Source organism: Manacus candei, unplaced genomic scaffold, assembly GCF_025592945.1.
Source record: "Manacus candei isolate 608988 ecotype Guabito, Panama unplaced genomic scaffold, ASM2559294v1 h1tg000129l, whole genome shotgun sequence".
In the NCBI taxonomy this organism is placed as follows: Eukaryota; Metazoa; Chordata; class Aves; order Passeriformes; family Pipridae; genus Manacus; species Manacus candei.
Window position 1 is genome coordinate 506,983 of NW_026138177.1, and position 6,387 is coordinate 513,369.

The 6,387-nt window shown below is 51.3% G+C and overlaps 1 long non-coding RNA gene across 1 annotated transcript; it reads right to left on the bottom strand.

Moving 5' to 3' along the window:
* Window positions 1-797: 797 nt before the first annotated feature.
* Window positions 798-5,210, bottom strand: LOC127462525 (uncharacterized). Its single transcript, XR_007900470.1, has 3 exons — window positions 5,067-5,210; window positions 1,707-1,744; window positions 798-1,123 (listed from the first exon to the last, which is right to left on the bottom strand). It is a non-coding gene; the product is annotated as an uncharacterized LOC127462525 (long non-coding RNA).
* Between the last annotated feature and the right edge of the window lie 1,177 nt (window positions 5,211-6,387).

A 6,387-nucleotide genomic window follows, 5' to 3' on the forward strand; every position in this document is an offset into this window, starting at 1 on the left:
TGCCAAAGATGTGTGTGAAAGGGCAGTGCTGTTGCAAAGCAGTGTTGAGCTTCACATTGGGTGACTTGGTAGCTTCCTCTGCATCACCCATGCACCCTGGGTTTCTTTGAAAAGTACTTTTTACTCCAAATGTGACACCACATTAGCCTGTAGGACATCCTGTCCCCAAATGGATAACTGTAAATATGAATAGTAAAAAAGTGACCCCCTCCATTATTCAAGAAAAGCTTGTATCTCTGTACTAAAAGCATCCAAGGGTCCTGTCCCCCAGTTTTCTATCTGACAAGGGTTTGGAGGGGCTGCTTTGTGCAGGGAACCCTTTGGGGACCCCTTGCACATGGGTAGGGCTGCACTCTGGGGGTGTGGGGCTTTTGTTCTTTGGTTGCCAGGGGCCACTGTGAGTCACTGAGTCGGGGTGGGGACAATGGGCAGGGCTGGCTGGGACAGGCTGTGGCACCTGTGACATAAAAGGGAAGTGTCCCCGTGGGGCAGCTCTGCAGGGCCCATCAGGGGATGCTGCCCAGTGCAGCCTGTGCTGTGGGGAGCACGCACACAGGGAGAGGCTGGGCCGGACGAGGGCCAGGGCAGCAAGGCCGCCCCAGGGAGTGGGTTCTACCCCTGCCTGCAGGGCCCAGCCCCTGGCAGGAGCGCCTTGGGCAGGGCCCGGTGCTGCTGCTGGGGCAGGGGGTGAGGCCTTGCCGCCTGCCAGCTGCCTGGGTCCCTGTCCTTGCTGCGCCACATCCCCGAGGCTCCATCCCCGCTCCCCCAGCGTCAGCTTCCTCCTTCCCAGCCCCAACCAAGCCCTTCTCTGTGTCCTCCTGCAGGCCATGGCTTTCACAACATTCCTTTTGGTGCTTGTGCAAAGCATCATCCAGTCCCTGCAGGCGGTTGGGGAGGGGCTGCACAAGACTCAGTGAGCTTGGAGGTCTTTTCCAAGCTGAAGGACTCTTGGATTCTGTGATTGTGTGCTGGATTCAGCTGGGTCCGTGTTAGCAGCATTAGTTTGCTCCCAAAGTTTCCTCGCTGTCAGCTCTTGTGGCCTAAGGCTTGAGCTCCTTTAACTCCTTGTGCTGAGCTACTGATGGGAAACGAGAGGCCTCTGCGAGCAGATTCCTGGTGTTCCCTGTAGAACAGTGAGGGAGAAGGTGTAGTCAAGTGGGAAGAGGAGTACTGTTTGTGTGTGGCCTCCTATGTGGCCTTGGCGCCTTTGAGGGGCTTGAAGGAGAAAAGAGCTTTGTTAAAGTGAGAAGTGAAATAGTGTGTTGGCTGTTCTCTCTGCAGGGAGAAGCTGCCGGTGGGGGAGGGGTCACAGAGTGGGGGAGAGGCCGTAAAGTGGGGGAGGGGCCACAGAGTGGGAGAGGGGTCACAGAATGGGGGAGGGGTCACAGAGTGGGGGAGGAGCCACAGAGTGGGGGAGGGGCCATAAAGTGGGGGAAGGGTCTGAGAGTGGGGGAGGGGCCATAAAGTGGATGAGGGGCCATAGAGGTGGGGAGGGGTCAGAGAGTGGGGGAGGGGCCATGAAGTAGGAGAGGGGTCAGAGAGTGGGGTAGGGGCTACAGAATGGGGTAGGGGTCACAGAATGGGGAAGGGGCCATAAAGTGTGGGAGGGGCCACGGGGTGGGGGAGGGGTGACAGCCTGGACTCGGGGGGTCAGGGCAGTGACCTCGGGGAGGGGGAGGGGTCAGGGCATGGGGTAGGGGTCTCACCTGATCCCGGGGCTATCGGGGCCATGGCGGGGCCGAACCTGGGGGGGACACCCAAGTTTTTCCCAAATTTCCCCTCATTTTTCCCAGATTTTCATCCATTTCTCCCAAATTTCCCACTCTTTCCCCAATTTTCCCCCCAGTTCCCCCATTTTTCCCAAATTTCCCCATTTTTCTCAATTTTTCCCCATTTTTTTTCCAAATTCCTTCCATTGTTCCCAAATTTCCCCCATTTTTTCCCATTTTCCCCAAATTTCCCCCCATTTTTCCCAACTTTCCCCAATTTTTCATCCAATTTTACCCAAATTCCTCCTTTTTTTTTCAATTCACCCCATTTTTCTCAAATTTCCCCATTTTCCCCAAATTCCGCCATTTTTTCCCAATTTTTTCCTAAATTTCCCCTAATTTTTCCCAATTATCCCCCATTTTTCCTGATTTTTCACCCGTTTTCCCCAAATTTCTTACTTTTTTCCCAGTTTTCCCTCCATTTCCCCTCAAAATCCCCCATTTCCCCAAATTTCTGACTTTTTCCCCAAAATTTCCCCCGTTTTTCCACATTTCCCCAGATTTTCCCCCAGTTTTCCTTAATTTCCCCCAATTTTTCCTCATTTTTATCAATTTTCCCCAAATTTCCCACTTTTTTCTCAAATTTCCCCCCATTTTTCCCCATTTTTATCAATTTTCCCCAAATTTCCCACTTTTTTCTCAAATTTTCCCCCATTTTTCCCAATTTTTCATTGGTGTTCACCAAATTTCCCACTTTTTTCCCCAATTTTTCCCCATTTTCCCCAAAATTCCTGGTTTTTTCCCCCCATTTTTTCCCACTGGGGAAATTTGGGAAATTTGGAAAACTGAGGACCCAAAAATCCAAGAAAATGTGGGGAAATGGGGGAAAAATGTGGGGGAAATCTGGAGAAAAATGTGTGAAAATGTGGGAAAAATGGGGGGCAAATCAGGAAAATGGTGAAAAATCTGGGAAAATGTGGGCAAATGGGGAAATTGCGGAAAATTCTGGGAAAAATGTGAGAAAAATCCGGGGAACTGGGGAAAAATGGGGGAAAATGTGGGAAATTCTGGGGAAAATGGGGAAAACATCTGGGAAAATATGGAAAAATGGGGAAAAAAAGGGGGAAAATGGGGAAAAATGTGTGAAAATCTGGGAAAATGTGGGAAAAATGGGGGGAAAATCTGGGAAAATGGGGGGAAATGGAGAAAAAATCCGGGAAAATGGGGAAAAAATTGGGAAAAAACTGGGAAAATGGGGAAAAATTGGGGAAAACCCTGGGAAATTCTGGGGAAAATGGGAGAAAATCTGGGAAAAATGTGGAAAAAATGGGGGGGAAAGGGGAAAAAATGGGAAAAATCTGGGAAAATAGGGAAAAAATGGGGGGAAAATGGGGAATATTCTGGGAAAATCTGGAAATATGGGGAAAAAATGTGAGAAAAATGGGGAAAAATCTGGGAAAAATGGGGGAAATGAGGAAAAATCTGGGAAAATGTGGAAAAAATGTGGGAAAAATCATGGAAATAGGGGGGAAATTGGGAAAAAATCCGGGGAAATGTGGGAAAAAAAGGGGGGAAATCTGGGAAAATGGGGAAAATAATTGGGAAAAAATCTGGGAAAAAATGGGAAAACTGAGGAAAAATCTGGGGAAATAGGGAAAAAATCTGGGAAAATGTGGGAAAAAATTTGGGAAAATGTGTGAAAATGGGGAAAAATCCGAGAAAATGGGGGTGAAATGGGGAAAAATCTGGGGAAAATGGGGAAAAATCTGGGAAAATGTGAAAAAATTGGGAAAAACTGTGGGAAAATGGGGGAAATGAGGAGAAATCCGTGAAAATGGAGGAAAATGAGGAAAAATGTGTGAAAATGGGAAAAAATGGGAAAAAAATCAGGAAAAATGGGGAAAATCGGGAAAAATCAAGAAAAATGGGGGAAAATCTGGGAAAATGTGGGAAAATCTGGGAAAATCTGAAGAAAATCTGGAGAAAAATCTGAGAAAATGTGGGAAAAATGGGAAAAAATGCGAGAAAAATCTGAGAAAATGTGGGAAAAATGGGAAAAAATCTGGGAAAAATCTGGGAAAATGTGGGAAATTCTGGGAAAAGTGGAGGACAAATCTGGGAAAAATCCGGGAAAAAGGGGAAAAAATAGGGGAAAATCTGGGAGAAATGCTGGAAAATGGGGACAAACTGGGGGGGAAATGCTGGAAATCCTGGGGAAAATGGGGGGAAATGGAGAAAAATGGGAAAAAATCCCAGAAAATGGGGAAAAATGGGGAAAGATTTAAAAAAATGGGAAAAAATCTGGGGAAAAATGGGGAAAAATGGGGAAAAATCTGGGAAAATCTGGGAAAAATGAGGAAAAATCTGGGAAAATGGGGAAAAAATGGGAGAAATTCCAGGAAATGGGGAAAAATGGGGAAAGATAAAAAAAATTTTGGAAAAATGGGGAAAATATGGGAAATTCTGGGAAAAATCCAGGAAAATGGGGGAAGAAATCTGGGCAAATCTGGGAAAAATGTGATAAAAAATCGTGGAAAATGTGGAAAAAATGGGAAAAAAAATCTGGGAAAATGTAGGAAAATTGGGAAAAATCTGGAAAATGGGGGGGAAATGGGGAAAAATTCAGGTAAATGTGGAAAAATGGGGGAAAATCTGGGAAAAATGGGGAAAATGGGGGGAAATGTGGAAAAATGGGGAAAAATGTGGAAAAACTGGGTTAAACTGGGAGGAACTGGGAGAAACTGGGCCAGAGGGAAAGGGATGTTGCCATGGAAATGTGAGCCAGCCCCTCCCCCACCCGGGCCAGGGCCCATGGGGGGGGGAACTGGGTTAAACTGGGACATACTGGGAGGCACTGGGGGGGACACTGGGAGTTACTGGAAGCTACTGGGAGCTACTGGAAGCTACTGGGGGGGTCACTGGGGCTACTGGGATGGACACTGGGGTTACTGGGAGCTACTGGGGGGGTCACTGGGGTTACTGGGAGTTACTGGGAGCTACTGGGGGGCTTACTGGGAGTTACTGGGAGCTACTGGGGTGGACACTGGGGTTACTGGGAGTTACTGGGATGGACACTAGGATTACTGGGAGTTACTGGGAGCTACTGGGATAGACACTGGGGTTACTGGGAGCTACTAGGAGCTACTGGGGGGGTCACTGGGGTTACTGGGGGGGTCGCTGGAGATACCGGAGGCATTACTGGGGTTACTGGGAGCTACTGGGAGCCACTGGGAGCGGCCCATCCCCCTCCCTCCCCAAGGTCACCCCAAGGACACGGAGGGGGGGGAGGGGGGGAAGCTCTGCCCCCTCCCAGTCCCTCCCAGTCCCTCCCAGTTCCCTCCCAGTCCCTCCCGGTACCTGAACTGGTCACACTGGGAGCAGCTCCAGGTCCCCCCTCCAGTTTGGGCCCCCGGGGCTATTTTTGGGACCCGGTGACGTCACTGGGGGGGAGGGGCCTCGAGGGGGCGGCCCCTCCCCTCTCCCTTCCCAGTACAGACCAGTAAGGGACCAGTAACGGCCCCAGTGGGGGGGGGAGGGGAAGGAGGGAACACTGAGGGTGGGGATGGAGCAGGATGGTCCTTGAGCATGGGGGAAGGGCAGGAGGTTCCCTGAGGGTGGGGGAGGGGCAGGAGGGACCCCGAGGTGGGGGGAGGGGCAGGAGGGTCCTGAGGGTTGGGGAGGGGCAGGGAGGGACCCCGAAAGTGAAGGAGGGGCCCTGAGGGTCCCTGAGGATGGGGGAAGGGTAGGAAGTTCCCCGAGGGTGGGGGAGGGGCAGGAGAGTCTCTGAGGTTGGGGGAGGGGTCCTGAGGGCCCCTGAAGGTGGGGGAGGGGCAGGGAGGGCTCCTGAGAGTGGGGGAGGGGTAGCAGGTTCACTGGGGGGAGGGGAAGGAAGGGACCCTGAGGGTGGGGGAGGGACAGGAGGGACCCTGAGGGTTGGGGAGGTGCAGGAAGGGGGGGAGGGGCTTTGGGGGGGCCTTAAAGGTGGGGGGAGGGGCTGAAAGTGGGTCCATCATTGGGAGGGGACACGCCCACCTAAAACCCAGTAAGCCCCAGTTGAGCTCCCAGTTCAGGGAGGGGGAGAGGATGCAAAAGACACGCCCACTTGCAGAGGCTATGGCCACCTTGGGATGGGACACGCCCACCAGGGAGAGACCACGCCCACCTAAAGAAGGGACACGCCCACCCGCAAACCACTAAGTCCCAGCTGAGTTCTGCCTTAACTGGTCCTTACTGGTCCCACCACCCCATTCCGCGTTCCAGTGACCCGTACTGGTCCATACTGGTTTATACTGGTCTATCCTGGTTTACACTGGTCTGTACTGGTCTGACCTTGACGGAGATGATGAAGCGCCCCCAACCCCCTTAACTGGTCCTTACTGATCCCACCACCCCATTCCCTGTTTCAGTGACCCGTACTGGTTTATATCGGTTTATACTGCTCTACCCTGGTTTATACTGGTCTATACTGGTCCATACTGGTTTGTACCGGTCTGTACTGGTCTGACCTTGATGGAGATGCTGAAGTGCCCCCAACCCCCTTAACTGGTCCTTACTGGTCCCACCACCCTGCTCGCTGTTCTAGTGACCTGTACTGGTCCATACTGGTCCATACTGGTCCGTACTGGTTTTTTACTGGTCTATACTGGTGTATACTGGTCTACACTGGTCTATACTGGTC